Below are 18,584 nucleotides of genomic sequence, written 5' to 3' on the forward strand. Positions count from 1 at the left end.
TGCCCACTTTACCAACAGCACATTTTTGCAGACAGCAACAGGACCAAATAGAGGTGAAGCACTGGAGCCCTACAGTGAGAAAAATGATAGGATGTTCTTTCTGTAATAGAAACAGCTTCCTTAGTATCCTTTCCAACTGGACTAAAAAAAGGAAGAAAAACCCCTGTTTCTAATGACCCTCCAAACTGACTCACCGTTCAACACAGCACAAGACGCATTCAATGGGAAGCAATCTGCATGAGCACAGGGATTTTAAAGCACGTGGCAGACAGTCAACCTTCAAAAAGAGTTCACAACCTTCACATAGGAGAATTAGTGTTTTGCTGATGATAATGACAATCCCTTATTTGCTAGCTCTTAAACACCAAAGAAGGCAAGTTACAAGGATGACTGAATCTTTGCTGTGTTTAAATATATAACTGAAAAATCAGGCTACTAACCAAGTGAGCATTAGCTTGAGGTCCATAGATGCACTACATGTAGGGCTGAGTATTATCAAAAGTAAGATTCTTTTGATCTTGGTTTTATTTCTTGTGAGTTTGTCAAGTTCCACTGTTTCTATTTCAACTCTACTGATGGCATTAAGGTGACAAAAAGACTCTGATCAGTTCAAAGAAACCCTTTAATGATTAGGTATTAAGATTATAAATTAATAATTTCTTGCAATAGCTACTTTCAATTTAATTTCAAAAGTTATCATCATAAATTTCAAAATCAAAGTTATCAGAGGCTTTCTTCATTACTGAAACAGTGCGTGCATAAACATATATATAGGAAAGTCTCACATATCAATTTGAGTTGATCTTCAATACCCTCTAGACTGGAAAGAACAGGCGCAATAAGCTGGTGAACTCCCTTTTGTTTCTTGTTCCACACCTTATTGCTCACACAGGGAGAGAAACATCTTCAAATTCCTTTTCAGAGCAGCAAAAATAGAGAAAATAATCTTGCTTTGCAGTTTGACAGGAGCCCACAGCAGAAAAGGCCAGTTCCAGCTCTGCCTTCTGTAAAGGCTTAGGCTGAGCCTGGTCTTCTCCCCTCCTACTGCCCAGGGCACAACAACCACGGTAAGCCAGGAATCAAACTCACTTCATATCAAACCTGCCGTTTGGTCCTACCTCACCCTGCTGCAGAGCAAAACACAGTCCTTAATCACACGCCTCTCATACCTCATGTAAAGTAGGATAAGTACTGAACAAAGAGAGATACATGTGTCAGGCGTAACTCCAAATCTGCTCTTCCTAATACCAGGAAGGAGTAGAGGCAAGCAGCAATAAGCAAACTCTTACTTGTCAGCCAAGAGCAAATACTACAGGAATATCTGCAAAAGAACACATGTAAGTACCTGGCAACAATACTTGAATAGCTCTGACTTTAATACAGCCTTTCTCTTGATTGGCTTTAACAGTATCATTATTGCACGTTTACAGAAGGAGGTGTGCCTAATTCAAACTCGGGCTTTTTCTTTTTTAATGAGAAGTGAAAAGATGATTTATTTTAAACAAACAAAACAAAAGCAAAAATCAGTAGCAAAAGTACTGGAAGTCCCGAATTAGCAGTTTCCTCCAGAAAACTCTGCCAGAGCTGCAGTGATTTGCCCGCTCCCACCCTTGTCGCCTCCTGGGCTGTGGGCAATCACAGGGCTGTCGGTCTCTGTCCTTCTCAGCTGATTGCCAGGGAAGCTGCGCTGACTTCCAGACCAGAATGAACAGAAACCGGCCAGCTTACAGCTCCCAACACAAACACAAGGCTATTTCCACCCCAACCGGGTGAGCAGAGTGCATGCTGTGCTGGGATGGAGGGACTGTGCTGCAGAAGCGGGTTCTGATCATGGGGAGGATGCATTCAGTGGTGGCTGCGATGATACAAAGGCCTTCCTGAGCTGGTAACAAATGCAACACCAAGACTCCACTGAATTTACAGCAAGGACAACCAAGGCAAAGGCTTTTTTTATTCTGCAGGGGACAGCCCTGTCACATCTGGAAGTATCAAGGAGTATTTTAGACCTTGTGCTCTGGTACTTTCTCCCATGCTGGATGAAGCTTTGCACAGAGGAAGCTATTTTTGGCATAGAAAAGTACAGCAATCTGTCTCCTGAGAATGGATGGGAAAAACCTTGTCTCACCTCATACCCATTGAAACAGTGCATTTGAGAACAATGCAGTTGTTCTGTGCGTTGTACATATTAAAAAAAAAAACCTATGAAAAATTGTTTAATTATCACACTACCATAGGAAAAAGCAAATCAAAACAAACAGGCAAAACAAAGCCAAAGCACCAAAACCAACACCTTAACTGAAGTGGAAGTATTACAAACTATTTCAAAGTATGGATGCATATTTTGCTCGATCTATAGAGCTTAGGAGTCCATGAAAATTAGCAATCCCAAATTGAAACTACAAAGTATGTACTAAACACTGCACCCCGAACTAATGATTTTGAAATGACATGACACTACAAATTACTTTCCACTGATGAAACAAGATGCCCATGTTTCTGAATCAGAAACACAAAACCATGAAGGAAGGGAAGGTTTTCAGTTTGGCATCTTGACAGCAACTGAAGTGTGTTCTAAAATACAGAATAGACACCAATGATAATTAAAAAAAAATTACCCAGTTCTTCTGTAGTAAATTCCTGTTTTCGATGTTCATGAAGTTATAAAATAAACAGTGTTCTGCTGCTGGTACTGCAGCATCAGATCTATACTTGGGCTCCAGGACATGGTAATGAGGAGAACGTATTCTCTAAATATCAAGCTCAATTTGAAAGAAATCCCAGCCTTACTTTAAGCCAAATCAATTTTTAGTTCTTTCACTGCTCCTTCTTTCCATCAAAATTACAAAAATAAAAACAAAAAGCCCTGCTCACCATAGTGCAGTCAAAGAGAAAAACAAAATGACATTTTTTCTTCCAGGTTTGTATCCCAGCAGACCGATTAAAATAAATAAATAAACCAATAAGTCTATGTTTAGAAGCATATCCACAAACCTCAGGTTTTTAAAAGTAAAAGCACTTCCTCTTTGTGAGAAAAAAAAGTCACAGACCTGTCAGTCTCGCCTTGATGGAAATCAGTGAAAATTAATTGGCAGACACTAACGAACAGTAGGGCATTAAAAAGAAATAAAATGGGGGCTGTTGAACACCAGTCATGCCAGCAGGTCCAGTTCCTTGCTGGGCTAATGGCTGGGGTGACACAGGACGGCACCAACCCCCGTGCTGTGCCCACTGGGTTCTTTGGAGAGCACATTGCTGACCCACAGCACCACTACAGAGCCCGGGAAATGCTGGGACTTCATGTGGAATGGGCTGGATAAAGGAAAAATTGTTCTAGTGACCCCTGCTCACTTCTTGTACAAAAGTTCATGTTTCCTTCGAGGTTAATAATGGATGTGATATTATAGATGTGACATTTTGTATAGAAGGGTTTTTAGCTGCAAGAAAAACAGTATTGCTTGAGGCACGTTGTTAAAAAGAGCAGAAAGTCCATCCACATTCTTGTAAGCTAAACCAGCAACAATAAAATTAAACAACCTAATGACCCCAATCAATTATTTCAGAATATGGTACCTAAGGAAAGAATTGTCCATTTCAACGCTAATGTATTGCCAGCACAGGCACATTTACAGTTTGGCAGGTGGCAAATAAAAAGACTGTATATATTCCGTATTACATTTGTGTATATGTCGTACACACATGTATAGCCTCAGGTGGTAATCGAGCTGGCTCATGTTTCCTGCTCGTAATGTAACAAATTCCTATGACTAAGACTGAGACAAATCAGACTGTGCAGAAATGAAGGTTTCAAAAAGAGAACACATGGCAGTGTGACACTTGTGCTTTCTCTCCAGGACAGAGGAGTTACAGCCAGATCACCTTAAAATCCATACATTTCATCTACTGGCATGACAAACTACATGTGTAAGAAGTGACTTCACTTATTTCATATAACAAAAATACTTTGATCAATACCCAAAGTAATGCTGACACTGCAGTCATTGGCACACAGCTGCATGGGTGCACATCCACATACAGAATCACAAGGGAACTCAATGAACCAAAACAGAACATGGAGAAGCAACCAGTTCTGGATTACATCTTTAAGAAAGAAAGTGAATAAATCAGACATTTTCAGCAAAAGTAGTCAAGTGTATGCAATCCTAAAGAACAAGTCTATCACCAATGTGATGTAATATGGACTTAGCCAGGAATATCTCAGAAGAAAGAAATAACATTTATTTCCCCCCAGTTCCCAGGCAATGTTAACACACTCTACACTAAGACAGGGGAAGCCACACCTTCTCTACACATCTCATGTTGCAAAGCCCTACAAAACTGAGGCACCATGAGAAGAACACCACGGACATACCAAAGTAGGGGCAGATGGCAACAGTGTGAATGATTTAATGGACATTTTTATTTTACTTATTTTTTTCCAGTTAACAAGCACCTCCTCCAGTGAACACCTTAACTGGCAGCATTCAGCCCGGCCTGCGAGCATTCCACCCTGCCTAAAACCCTCTTGGCGTTTGGAGTATATTTCCAGAGCAAGTAAACTTTTTCTCCTCAGAAGCCTATTTGTTTTCTGAAATATGGCAGCTCAGTCTGCTCTTTCTGGAGCTTCACAGATTAAGGAGCCAACCTGAACGTTTCAAGACAGTAAGTGGAAACTTGGAGGTTTAGATGTTTGCTATTTACACAATTTCCGATGTTCCTCAAAGGGTCAGTGTGTAGGTACCATGAGTGCACTATTGAAATCAGAAAGAATCTCTGCTCCCAGTTCAAGACCTTTCAGGGCGACCTTTTTGCAGGAGCAGCCAGAGTTCCTTGGGAGCCACAGGAGAGGGAAGATGCTGCAGGATCCCCAGGGTTGGCAGCTCACTGAGCGGCAGCAGCAGAGGGACCAGCCGTGCTGTGCTCGCTGCTCCAGCTGCCCTGACCACCTGTTGTAGGTGCCCCATTCTGATAAGACAGATCATCACTGGTTGGGTTTGTTGTTGCTTTTTTTAACCTGGAGAAATAAAAAGGGCTCTACTGAGGACACCTGACATGCAGAAAATTTGAGACTGTTAGAGAAAAGAAAGCTACTTCTGGTTTAATATATTCCCCAAATACGAGAAGGAGAGAACTGAATTCAAGGGATAAACAACAAGCGAGAAATTCAAAAGTAACTGGAGAGACAAGCAAGGTGCTACCTTTGAGACACCTGGAGGCCAAGGAGAACCTCCCTGGCTGTTCTACCATGGCTGGAATAGCCTCTCTGACTATTCTGCCAGGGAACGACAGATCCAGTTCTCTGATGAGAGGAACTGGACTGAACACCCTGGAAAGCTGGGCAAGCGTGTGCAGCTCTGTCTGTCCCCTCCTGATTCTACTACCTGGTGCAATAGAGAATCTTCCACGACTTTGTTCACATTTTTACCTCTCACAAAATGCAGATGAAGAAATGTCTTATGTTTAGCCATGGGGACAATTCTAACAACACAGAACCAGTGTGAAACGTTTAAAATATTATTAATAGTCTCTATTGCAAAACTCATGAAAATACTTGAAACTGGCCGTTTTGGGAGCTGAATTACTACACCCCAAACCTCCGCCTGTTTTCCAAAGGTATTCAGAGAAAGCTAATAAAACAGTAGTCTCTCCAATTCTTTTCTTATCTTTGCTCTGTGGCTGTAGGAAAAATGAAAATAAATCTGAATAACACTAGATTAAAAACGAGGATTGAAAAAAGAGCAGCACTGCCATGCAGTTGTTAGAAAAAGAAAAGGATTTTGGTGAAGCATACTTCATGCACCAAGTTCTTTTGTGAAAGATATTTTTCCATATAGCAGGAAAACAGCACACTTGACTTGATAGTACTTGATCCCACTTGTCCCAAATATCACCAAGTGGCGCCCAATAGAATTTTGAATAGTAACTAAGGGACTTCCATTCACATTCAGACTTCAATACTAATAGAAATTCTATTTCATTGCTGAAGTATCAAAGAGAGAAGAAATGTAGCACAGAGATATTTTGGTGCCTAATTATGGATAACCTGCTTCTTATGGCAAGTTCTCTGAGGTGGCTGTGGAATCACATATATGACAAATGCTAGCTGTGGCAGAATGCAACCCCCCTCTCTCCCCCAGTTTGGAAGGAGTAGGCACATCTCCCTCTTTCTCCGCTACTTGAGGCTAACAGCTTCTTTTGTGTGGCCCAGAGCACACTACCCAGGCCCATTAGGAGAAGGGAGTGCCGAGCCGCTGGGCACCCACAGGCAATGTGGGGGATGTTTGGAAGGCTTCAGGGGCACCCACAGTCAGTGTGGGGGGTGCAGAGAAGCTTCTAGAGTGACTCCAGTCAGGTCTGATCAGATAAAAAACGGGATTCTCGTCGGCGACCCCGCCCATTGTGCGGGTCCCTCGGAGCACGAGCTTGGCCACTGCCGCCGGGAGCCACGGGCCCCCCCCGCTCCCCGGGATGGAGACTCCGCTTGCCCTGCCGCCACGTGTGTAAGTAAAACTTCTGGCAGGATTGCGAGCATATTTATACTTTCCATGCACATTTGCACATGTATTTCCCGCACACATTTGCATGGGTACTTTAAATTAATCCTCGCACAGTCGCGAGTGGCCGCTGAGAGCCCCTCGCACAACCGCGAGTGTATTTTCCTCCCGTGCTTCCACATAAGCACGTGTAGGATTCCGTGCACACTGGCACGTGTAAGTAAATTATTTCCTCGCACAATTGCGAGTGTATTATAAATTTACCCTCGCGGAATCGCGAGTGCACACTTCCCGTACTCACTACGAGTACGTGCATCTCTTTTAAAAAAATAATCCTGCACCGTGTTTGGCAAGTGTGTGCTTCCCCGGGACCCAGGGCCGGCTCCGGCATTGTTTTGGTGCAGCCACGTGCATGCACACTGTGGACCGCCTGTTGTATTGGTTGCTGCCCCTTCAAATTATTTCCTCAACTGATATCCGAACCTGTATTTAAGTCACTTGTGGAGTGCAAGAACCCTGTTTCTCACTGGTTTAATAAAAGTTGTTGTGGACTCTGTTGTCCCTTAAATTAACCTCGGGGTACCTCCGTGTAATATTTCGTGACACTAGCAATGCCAGAATAAAGAAGAAAACAAAAAAAATAGTAGTACAACAGAAGACCCCCAAAAATTTTTACATTATTGATTATGGTACTGCTGTAATTGCAATTTGATCTGGCCACTGGAATGCTGAAATCAGTGACTAATTCAGAACTACCATCAAAGAAAGTGACCTAGAGCAGAATTAATATTATTCTCACAGACAGAGAGGGTCACAGGCAGTAACACTTGCTGAAAAAGCAAAGTAAAAACCATATGCAGATAGAAGTCAGCAGGCCAGGTCACCCATACGGCACAGCAGCTGGTACAAAGCGCTGTTTAGTTTGAGACCTGAGAGGTGAAGGGATGGCCAACAAAAGCTTTGGAATAAAAATGAATTTGCAGGCAGGCTCCTGCCCATGTACCAGTGACGTCCATCTGTCCGGGCTGGACAGCAAGGGCTGCAAAGCCTTCTGCAAGGTCAGGGAACGGCTGGAGCCATGCATTAATGGGGATCAGCAAAGCCTGTGACTTCTGACAGAACACAGAGAAACGTGAAACATGCAGATGCTGAAGGAAGGTGGACGACACAGGAATGTCTGTCTGCCTGGAAAACCTCCTGTGAGAAGATTCCATGGGGACACAGCAGGCACGGGAAGCCTCACATGAACTGAAACGCTTTCTAGAAGCAAAACACTGGCACATCTGACATACAAGCTGTAAGCAACATCTGCTCGAGATCCTGATCCCTTTAAAGCAGAGATCTGGAGTTTCAAAGGGACACCATCCCCCAGGCTGCTCATCAGGAAAATGAGATGTTGCCAACCCTTTCTTGCAAGGGCGTTTCAAAACTAGAAGCCTCACCAAAAGGCTGGTGCCAGAAAGAGAACGGTGACCAGACAGACAACAGAGAAGAGTCAGGTTTTGCTGAAAAGAGACAGCAGAACAGCCCCCCAGGGCAGGCAGAATAAAGCAAGCACGGAGCCAAAGGCACTGGGCACCACACGACGGGACTCCTGCTTGTACTGCTCCAACGACGAGGCCGAGCACCCAGCCAAATGTACAACATACGGAAAGTCTGTCAACTTGGGGGATAAAAATACAGCATCAAACAGCTGGAAGTCAAAATTTGGCAAGCTGCACCCTGAATTAGTATGCAATTAAGCAGCAAAGTGAATAAGGAAACACTGAACCAATTTGCTAAGAAAAATGTCAGACTATTAGGAGCCTGTAGGAAGAACAAAAAGAGTGGGATGGGATCTGGCTGCCTAAATAAAATCAAGCACCTTTTCTGGATGCCCTGCAGTATTGCTCACCCACCATCCATCTGCCACCCCAGGATAAATCCACTCCCGCAGGTCCCGACTCACCTGCAAGCCGCACTCTGATGTCCCACACCTGAGGGCATCTCATGGCACAGAAATCTGCCTAAAAAAAGGTCTGACTCCTGGGATAAGATGTCTGCCCATGGTTCATGATGACTGATCTTGCAAACTGACAGCCTGTAAGGCTACAAACCCTTTTAGCCTCTCCTTTCACAGGCCTAAGGCAGAAATGTCTGGGTTATTCTCAGCAGATTCGGAGCACTTTAGGGATGGAGCCCACCACTCCAGTGAGCCAGGAAGCCTTTCTCTCCTACACTAGGGAAAATCTAATTTTTCTGCCCTTCTCTGTAGCATTTAAGTTCAGCACCGGCAGAACTGCATGATCTGGATCCTGTGACATTACAACAACCCTCACCCAGAGCTGACCAGTGCTCACGGTCCCTCTGATCTGGGGTAGGAAGGAATTTTATGCTTGCTGAAAAACACACTGGGGTTTTTTTGCTTTCTTTTTAAACAACAAGAAGTAATTTACCTGCTGTATCTTACCATATCAATTCCTTGCCAGGGTAAGGACCCTCTGGCACTGGTCTCTGCTCCTGACAGTTTCTAACCTGAGGAATTAATTATTTTTTCTTCTCTCCTCTCCTCAACATTCCCCCCTTTTTAACATTAAATGAGGCCTTTGTGCCAGATATAAAGCTGAGATGCCCAAGGAGTCGGACTGCACGCCACAGCTACAGTTCTGGGAAGAATCAAGTAGTTTCTAACTCTTACTACCAAGCCATTGTGGGGACAGATCCATCGCATCCATTTTCGTATGTGGAGAACAGTAACATTTTAAAGGGGGTTGGGGAAATATTAAAAATTTAGATTCTAGACCAAAATTTTTCAGGATGCCCACTCCTTATATCTGTTGTAAATTCATTACCATCTTCACAGAGATAAAAAACATCCAGGCTGTAATTTTGCCATTATGCTAGTACAATGCCTACTTATCCAACAATTAAATGACACCCAGACCTCAGCATTGGCAGAACCTTACCATCACAGTCAGAAATTACCTGGGAGGAGTGAATCTGGAATATTTCAAAACACCTAAGGAAACTAACAGACATTTGAAGCTGTTCCATACGATGCATCAAGAAATAATGTCCCATATAAGCAAGTGTAGGTTCTGTGTGACGGGCTCATCGCAGATTAAACACAGCTATGAGAAACCCATTTCCATGCTTAACTTCTTCAGCTCTGATTTCTACACTACTTTGCAAAGCTTTTATTTTGATAAATTTTTTTTGTGCTCTGCATTTATGATAAATGAGAGTAGATTAAGTTTGCACTAGCAGTTACGTTTTAGGGAAGTGTTACATTAATAGAAATTAACACCAAGCAAGGAAAAGCATGACCAATAACTTTCCCCAACTCGTGTTGTACATTTTCAGCTGAAAGCTCTCTGGCACGTGTTGGTATGACCTGCTGCCAACTTAACTACTTAATCTGTGAATTTTTCTGAAGAAAAGAAAAGTTAAATTAAGTGTGCATATTTACTTAGGAATCAGGATTAATATACATTGTTGATTTACTGCACTTTGCAGACTAAGGTATTCTAATGTCTTAGAAAGTTTAAAATGAAATTCTGTGTACTGAATGAGTGATGCAAATATTCAATTAGAATTTAGTTTCTAAGCTACTCAAACGTATAAGACTAAAATTTTATTATGCTACTCCTGTCAACACCCTCATTCTTCCAAAGAAGTAATACAAAAGCATTTCCAGTCAACCAACCTGGCATCCCAGGATCATCATCCCTCAGAGAAGATAAGGAGCTCGGCACATTGATAGAAAATACGCTTTGACTACCCACCGTCACACAATTATGGACATTTTCCATCACCCCAGCCAACACATTAATCACAGGGTCCAGCCCTAAATTTCTTGGCAGTCTGTGAAATGAAAGACAAGGCCAGTTAATGCTGTTGGACATATCATGGGCTTAGTCACCTACGTGAGTTTCCATCAGAAATGCTGGAAATGGGAGAAGTTTGGAGAAGCAGAGCAGGGAAGGACAAGGTGTCTCCGTGCTCAGACACAACAGTGACTCCCAGGCAGCGAGGCAAGAGAATTCGGATGGGGCAGCCTGAGGAACGACACAGAAATGGGTGGATTTTTTCTTTATACGCAAGGACTGACATGAGGGGAAAAAAAAATTTTATATATATATATATATATATATATATATATATGGGTGAGGTGGCTGAGTAACAGTAAAACCTGTGAACAAGTGGGCAAGAAGTGAAAAGTGGGCTTTACAAAGATAACACTTGCGTAAAGGGAAATTGCTACTGTGTCAGGAATGAGAAAAGCTAACGTAAGGGCTGGAGTCAGGATGATGAAGCTTGTAAGCCAAGAAATAAAACATATCAAAATAGAGTCCTACAGAAGCGGAAACATGAAAAGCTGAGACCCTGGATGAGATCTGATGAAAGGAAAAAGTTCCATTCCAGCACAATAGTACTACCATATTCTCCTATGCACATAATCAGAAGAAAGGTGAAAAATAACAACCGCACTGGAGCAAGAGTAAGAGGAAAGGTGGGTGAGTGTCACCTACAGCAACGGGTCCTCAGAGATCAGAGCAGCAGCAGTTCAGGAAGATTTTGCCTGGGTTAATGATGTACTTTTTATTTAGATCAGGATGATTTTCTCAGCTCCAGTGGGTTAACCCCAGAGCAACTGAGGCTTACCCTCCTCACTTTCTATGCCTCAAACTTACTGCTCTCTCAAGCATTTCTGCTGCCCGTTCATGACCATTTGTGCCCCAGTTCCCTTCACTGGCTTCTCCACAACCCCATCAGAACGCCACCTTCACCATCTCCAGGCAAGCAGGCAGCACATCACCTTCCAAAGCCATTCCAATTATATGAGTTCTCATAAACTGAAGTTGCCAAATTAGCCTTCATTACAGACACCTTTCCCCAGAGTCCTCCCAAGTCCTGCAAAGAGTTCCCAGAACGAGACACAGTCAGAAACATTCTGTTCCGCACTATCAGCGGGAATGAAGAGATTTACAACAGCCATAAAGACAATTTTAAAAGGCCATTTTACATGCGAACTGTGACAGTTCAGAAAGACTTGTTATGCCTATGCTGTTGCTTCCAGAAAAAAACCCAAACAAAAACTAATTCGCTGATGGAACAGCAGGGGGCAAGTACAAAAGCATGAAGAATCCCAAAAGGAAGAGTGTCTACTGAACTGGGTAAATGCGGTGGCGGGCACGGTAGTTCATGGCCTAAATAAATGCTGAGGCATCCTGGACAAACTGAACAATCTACCTCTGGAAACACACGTGCGTGATTAAAAAAATACCTATGCTGTAAAGTAACTTGAAAACGTGTTGATTGTCTGCAGAAGACATCAAGCAATATTATGAAAAACCTGTGTTCTCCTTAAGATTCACAGTGACATATGAACTTTCTGGGTGCTTTAGCAAACAAAAATAGATAAAACACTGTCTGTTGCAAACCACAGGAATTTCTCTTTGCACTCACACTTAGTCTGAAGGAATGCCAACACTGTAAAAACAGAGCAAAAGAGCAAGAGAGGTCAATTTCTGAAAGAGTAGTTTTATTCTGTGGACAATAAATATTGAGACTGAATAGGATATGAAGTTTCTTTCCTAGACTTAGGAAATTGGTTTTTGTAGCTTTCTGGCTGCCAGGTCTGCAGGCAAGTTGCACCGTAAGACAGATGAAAAAACCCACAGCGATCGCTCACTGGTCTTCCCATCATTTCTGCAGAATAAAGGACAGCCCAAAGGCTGGGAAACCAACACTAACTTTAAGTGTGGCTTCAAAATACAATTGTAATAAATGATGTGGAAATGTGACACATACTACATAACCACCTTTATTCCTTTCAAAAACAAACCATGACTAATATTTATTTTTATATGTTTAGTTATGAAGCAAAGGAAAAGGATGGGAAATATGGTTACTCTTTGACAATTCCTTTATTCTGGATTTACTCTCCCTTTCACATGAACTCTGAATGTAACATATGGTTGCTTTTAGCAACGAGACACCTTTACCTCCTGCAAACCACATAAGATCTGATGATTAATGTGCTTCCTCATCTTTCAATTTGATCCTGATTCTGTGATCATAGAAAGGAGTTGCAAGGTTTTCAGAAATACAAGCTATTCATTTCTAATGCTTGTGGGATAAGAGCTCTCTGACTCTTCTTATATCTAAGGCATGGTAGCATCATTGTCCCATTCTGGCCAGTACTACTAATAAAAAATAACCTTTCAAGGGCACATAAGGATTACCACAGGACTCCTACATAGATGCTCTGTAGCCAGAGGAATCTCTGCTGCCCAGTAAAGTTCCAAACTAGCTAACATCCATGTTTCTTGCTTGTTTCATGGCAAGGAGTCATACTGTGATACAATATTTGACAGTTAGTTTATGGCACAAGCTCATTTAAACACATCAAGTATGACAAGAATGAGTTAGAAATGAGTGGGATCGCCAGGGCTCCCCTCAGCAGCAGGGGCCACTCCACGAGGACCATCTAGGAGGAGATGGAAATCCATGGAGCTGGGACACCTGTGTCACATTGGATGGCAGGCAGTGAAACTCTGAATAGAGCAACAATTGCTGTCATTGAAGAATATTATTTTGGAAAGCAGTCAGAAAAGGCATGAAGTTCTTACATTTTTCCTTGTGCTCTGGTTAAACTACAGGCCTGGGAAGAGAACGATTACTAATAAAATACAGTCCACTGCAGTAAACACAAGCTTTTCTTACACCATCCAGTTATTTCAGACAGGGCTACAGTTCTTCCTGTCCACTCCCCAGCACTGAACCTTTACATTGCACAGTTTTTATAGCCATTACATTAAAAAAATATTTACTCTCAAAACTGCACAACAAACTGTGGGAAATGTTATGTCTGTGAAAAGAAATGCTAGTTATGTTTTTCTCTTAATCGGTTCATTAAAAGCTTAGTGTTCTTAATAGAACTCTCTCGCTGAATCTCTACAAAAGTAAAAGAAAATAGTTCAAACTATTTTTTGTAATTTCTTATCAAGACAATTTGTCATGTCTTTGCATTTCCAACAGTTTCCAAATTCAGTTTCCTACTAAAAGAAAAAAAACTACAAGTGCAAGAGAGAATGTGAGTGAGCAGGTGAAGACTCCAGAGCCCAGCTTCACTGCAAAAGTCGGGAGTTCACCAAAGTACAGTTGTTGTTCTCTATATTCTCCAAAAAGGGAACTGAAATCTGTGTTTGTCAGTCACTAAAATCCACAGCTGTCAGAGAGAGTGCAGGAAATTCACTTATTCTAAGAGTGGCAGAGCCAGTTTGTACAGACACACAGAGCCTGGAGACTCTGTTTATAGGCAGGTCTAGATCTACTAATACACCAGGTTTCCGTTCAGCACAGCAGTTATGCTCAGGCTTCATTTCAAAATGAGGACTAGACTCATTTCGCTCAGTAAGGTGCAGCGCAGCTTAAAAGTTTTCAGGTACCAAAGTTGCTGTTACTGCTCTCCACACTTCCAGGTACAAGAGCTCTTCGGTGCTGAGCTGGCAGCGAACCCCAGCACAGGCTCAGCCCTGGGGAAACCGGGACCCAACAGCGGAACAGGAACTGCTGGGGCTGTTTGCGCTGGATTTTGCAAGTCACAAAGATGCTTCAAAGTAAATAAAACAGAGATTTAAGCCCTGGACTTGCCTAGCATGTTAAGACAAAGCCCATAGGCAGAGCACCTCAGGGACAAAGAGCTAATGACTGTGTCTGACAGACCCAGGTTACTAGTCATTTTACTTTATTCCATCAAGTTTATTCACATACTAAAAGTAAAACCCATAGATGACTTTTACAGTTTGAAATATAAAAAACTAATAGATAAAGAATTTCTCTTTCAAGTGACAGTTCAGATAATTATTCTTTTCAAAATGTGAAATGTCATTTACATCCTGGCTTGAAATAAATTCTAATGCATTGCATTTAGAACAATCCCTTCGTTCTAGTATCTTGCAGCCTACAGTATAATCTGCATTTTCTTTATTCAGTACACAGGCCAGCTGTGATGGCCTTTCCACAACCCTTCCTCTCATGCACAAATAACCAAGAGATACACAGCCAATGTGCAGAAACCTCATAGTTTGCACAGAGAAATATTAGCAATAAATATTTATACTTACGCTGCAGTTTCAATACAGGTCATATTAAATACCAAGAGATTCCACACTTGTAAATCATTGAATCATTTTGGTTGGGAGAGCCCCTCCAGATCATCGAGTCCAATCATTACCCCACCCCTGGCACTGCCCCATGTCCTGAGAACCTCATCTCCGAGTTCAACCCCCCAGGGATGGTGACTCCAGCACTGCCCTGGGCAGCCTGTTCCAATGCCCCACAGCCTTTGGGGAAGAAATTGTTCTCCAGATCCAACCTTGACCTCCCCTGGCACAACTTGAGGCCATTTCCTCTGGTCCTGGCGCTTGTTCCTTGGGAGCAGAGCCTGATCCCCCTTGGCTCCAAGCTCCTTTCAGGCAGTTGTCAAATAGAACAAGAAAACTAGATGAAACCACAGTACCTCAGCTGCAGCCAGCCTTGCGGAATATGGGAAGGACTTGTACAAGATAGATTAAGAGATTTAGACCTCCCTCTGTGGCTCTCTGCTGGAAAGAAGGGATGCAATATAAAAAACAAAACTGTTGAGAGCACCAGTGATCACAGAAACCTGTCTCTGGATGAACTCTGTTCTCAGCCAGGATGATGAAGTCCTGTCTGTCTCATCTGAGACTCCCAGCACTGACCGCCCAGGCAGGAGGATCCAGGGCAGCTCTCGGTCCCTGCAGAGCCCTTGGCCCCGCGGCCAGGGTGGCTCAAAGAGCTGCTGTTCTGCTACAGCCTCCACTACTGATGGGCTCTCAGTCATTGTCTTGTCACCAGTATTACTGTGGTTCATGAGAAAAGAAATTTGCAGTGGCAGTGAAAGAGCAAACAAAAGAAGCCTTTCACAAAAGATTCCTTCCTTTTTTTAGTAATTATAAGCAGAGCCATTGCTACTGTTATACTTAATTAAAACATCACTTTGCCAGAGCCTACTTTGTTGGAAGTTTAACGCAGAACAATGCCAGCAGTATTTAATAAAGCTAAAAGAATGACAGTGCAAAGAGGGAAAAGAGGAGTCCGTGACAAAGCAGTGAGAAGCGCAAAAGGGACGTAAAACGCATTGAGGTTGTAAGAAATGAAAAGGGAATTTAATATTACTGCATAACAGAGTCTACATTTGTTCAAGTATTATTTAAGTCTATCACTCCCCTGATGAGGAAAAGCCTATACAGAGATATCTTTTGAGAAGTTCTCAGGGCAGGAAAGACACCGACTCAAGCCCCATCCCTTCCCCTGTCCCAGAGCACCAGGAACCTCCCAGCGTCTGCTCCAGCTCCTGCCCAGCAACACCAGTGACCGGGGTGTCACAGGAGGGACCTGGCAATACAACAACATCTGCAAGGAACACAAAGCACATATAACTCTAATAGCCTAAAATACAGCATCACTACATTGTGAATTATTATCCTGGAGAAAATACAGTAAAGCACCCTGTGGAGGAGGAGTTCTGCCACCGACTGCACACTCCCCAGCTATACCTGGGCTAGGAGAGCAGTAATCCACTGCAGAACCATTGCTCTGGTCAAATATTCTGTCTCCTGTGCTGGAATCCAGCTGCCAACGTGATTCACTTCCTCCAGCCCCAGAGACAGAGCAAGCAAAACTTGGAGTGATTCACCAAGGAGCTAAGAAAATCAAGAACTTCGAATATTCTGCTTCATCAAATCAAATCCCACTTGAAAAATAAGTAACCGGTCATTCTGGGAGAGGACTTGGTTGAAGTTCAGCACAAACTGAAAAGCTTGAGGGAAGGTTGTCTTGGCAACATCACCTGGTTCATATTTAAAGATAAAATCACTCTCCAAAGCTAACTTCAAGTGGATGAAAGAGGAATAAAAAGGTAGGCATTCATAATGTCTTCCTAGCAGAAAGCACTGCCTGCTGTCAGCTGTCTCAGGTTTTTTTGGGACTGTTTGGTAAGGTTTTCTTTATCCATTGCAAAGCATTCTTATTATAGCAACTATTAAGACAAACAAGTCTTTTAGTCTAGAAAGACACAGCATAATCTCCTCGAAGTTACTATGTGAAACAGCACGATGCCTCAGTATCTGAAGTGTCACCTTTTTTTATTATTGACACACATAATGTTACAGTACAGCCAAGTTCTCACTATTGATTTGTGCACATGCGCGCTTATAAAACTTAGAGCCTGGTAAAGATTTTTCACTTTTTTCTTTAAACCGTTCTTTGTATAGTTAGTGATTTTAAGGGCTTTAAGTGACATGTGATTTCATCTGCAAATAATCTCATTAGACCCAGGTCTGATGAGATGTGCAGGAAAACCCATGAAACCCCAACACGCATGTGTCAGTATAGGACAGAATGGCAATGCCAGAGTGGCACGGGCTGGATCTCACCGATCTATAATATCTGGGCCATCTATCCAGGTGCTTCCTTCCAGCAGTAATCTCTTCAGGCAGAAATTCCAATTTTTAATCATGTTCAGTAAATTGCTTGGTTGCGAAAATGCTCTGCCTCTAATTTAATCAGAATTCTCTCTGTTCTACCTTGAGGAATATAGAAAATGCCTGATTTTTGTGTACTTCTGCCAGGATAAGGAGAACATAGCTGAACTGAAATGTCCCAGGTTATTTGTCTCTTTTCCAAGTCATTTGACACCTAGAAGGAGGTAATAAAACCTGTGTTTCTCTGCATTGCTTTTCCCTCTATTTTGTTAGTGGATGACTGCACTCAGCTTAAAATTCCACATGAAATCAATCCCAGAAAAAAAAAAAAAGTTTACAAAGTTTTGCCATGTCATTTCATCCTCCTTATCAAATATTTCAGAACCTTTTTTAAATATCTGAGATCCCATCACCACACACCAGCAGTTACGGCAGTAGCTGAAATAACATCCAGGTATTTTTCCCAAGCGGGCATGCTCCTCTGCCCTCCCACCACCACACGCTGCTCTCCAGCCAACCTACACCATTAGGTCATGAGCCAGGACCAATTTACTGATTATCGCTTCTCTCTACATCGTTAGCTCTAAGCCAGCTACCTTAAGACACTCCCAACTTCTTTCACTTGACAGCTTCTACCATTTCTATCTCATTGGCACTTTCTGTATCCACACAGCGCTTCATCTCTCTTCTCTAACTATCAGTCTCCTGAACAGCCTCTTGAGGCAACTACTGCTGAAATTTGAAGAATGGTAGTAAATTGGCAGAGAAGATTGATTTCAACACAGACAGTGTCTTCATCAGATCTTTCCATTTGTGAATCATAGAGATTCTTTAATTCCCCTCCTAATAATCATTTTTCATGACACAATAGAGGTTCATTGCTCCCTCATTTCCAGGCTCAGCAGAGCACTAAAGCAACCTTTATACTAATTTCACCATTTGGACTTGAATTTCTTTTCTATTAGTCACCTTACTTTTTCAATCCTGACTTGCAGCAGTACTACGCTACCAGATGGCACAATCCTTCCTGCACCTTTTACAAAGGTAGTATTTTCTTAATGGGAATGTCTAGGTGGGCAGACCAGAAGGATGCAACAATTCCATTTAACTGGCCGGCGATAAAGGGTGATCCCAAAGACCTGCTGCAGGATCCCACCCGCAAAGCCGGCTCTGCCTCTGTTCCTGCGTTCCCAGAGAAGAGGCTGCATTAGCAGCTGATTTATAGAATTATTTTATAAAGACATTTTCCCATTGCTTCTGCCTAAAACTGCTTGCCGTTAGCTCTCCTGAGTTGTCCTACTATGCAGGCTTTCCACGGCAAATTAATATAGGAGTGTGTATGATATACCTCCTCCAAGCACTATCTGTGCTTGAGGTAAGGGCTAAAGTGGGACAGATAATTACCTCTCTTAACACCAGCAGCAATTAGGGGATTTGCAGCCAAAACAGCTCAAACTTGAAGAAATGAAAAGACAGGAAAAAAAAACGTTGGGAAGGTTGCAAAGAAAGAATAATTCCCAAAGAGAAGTTTTTTGTGAATATATTAGAGAGTCAACAGTACTACTTTTAGGTCTGTGAACATGAAGCATACCTAAGTAGC

This window comes from Streptopelia decaocto (genome assembly GCF_964273445.1).
Source record: "Streptopelia decaocto genome assembly, chromosome: 5".
NCBI lineage: Eukaryota > Metazoa > Chordata > Aves > Columbiformes > Columbidae > Streptopelia > Streptopelia decaocto.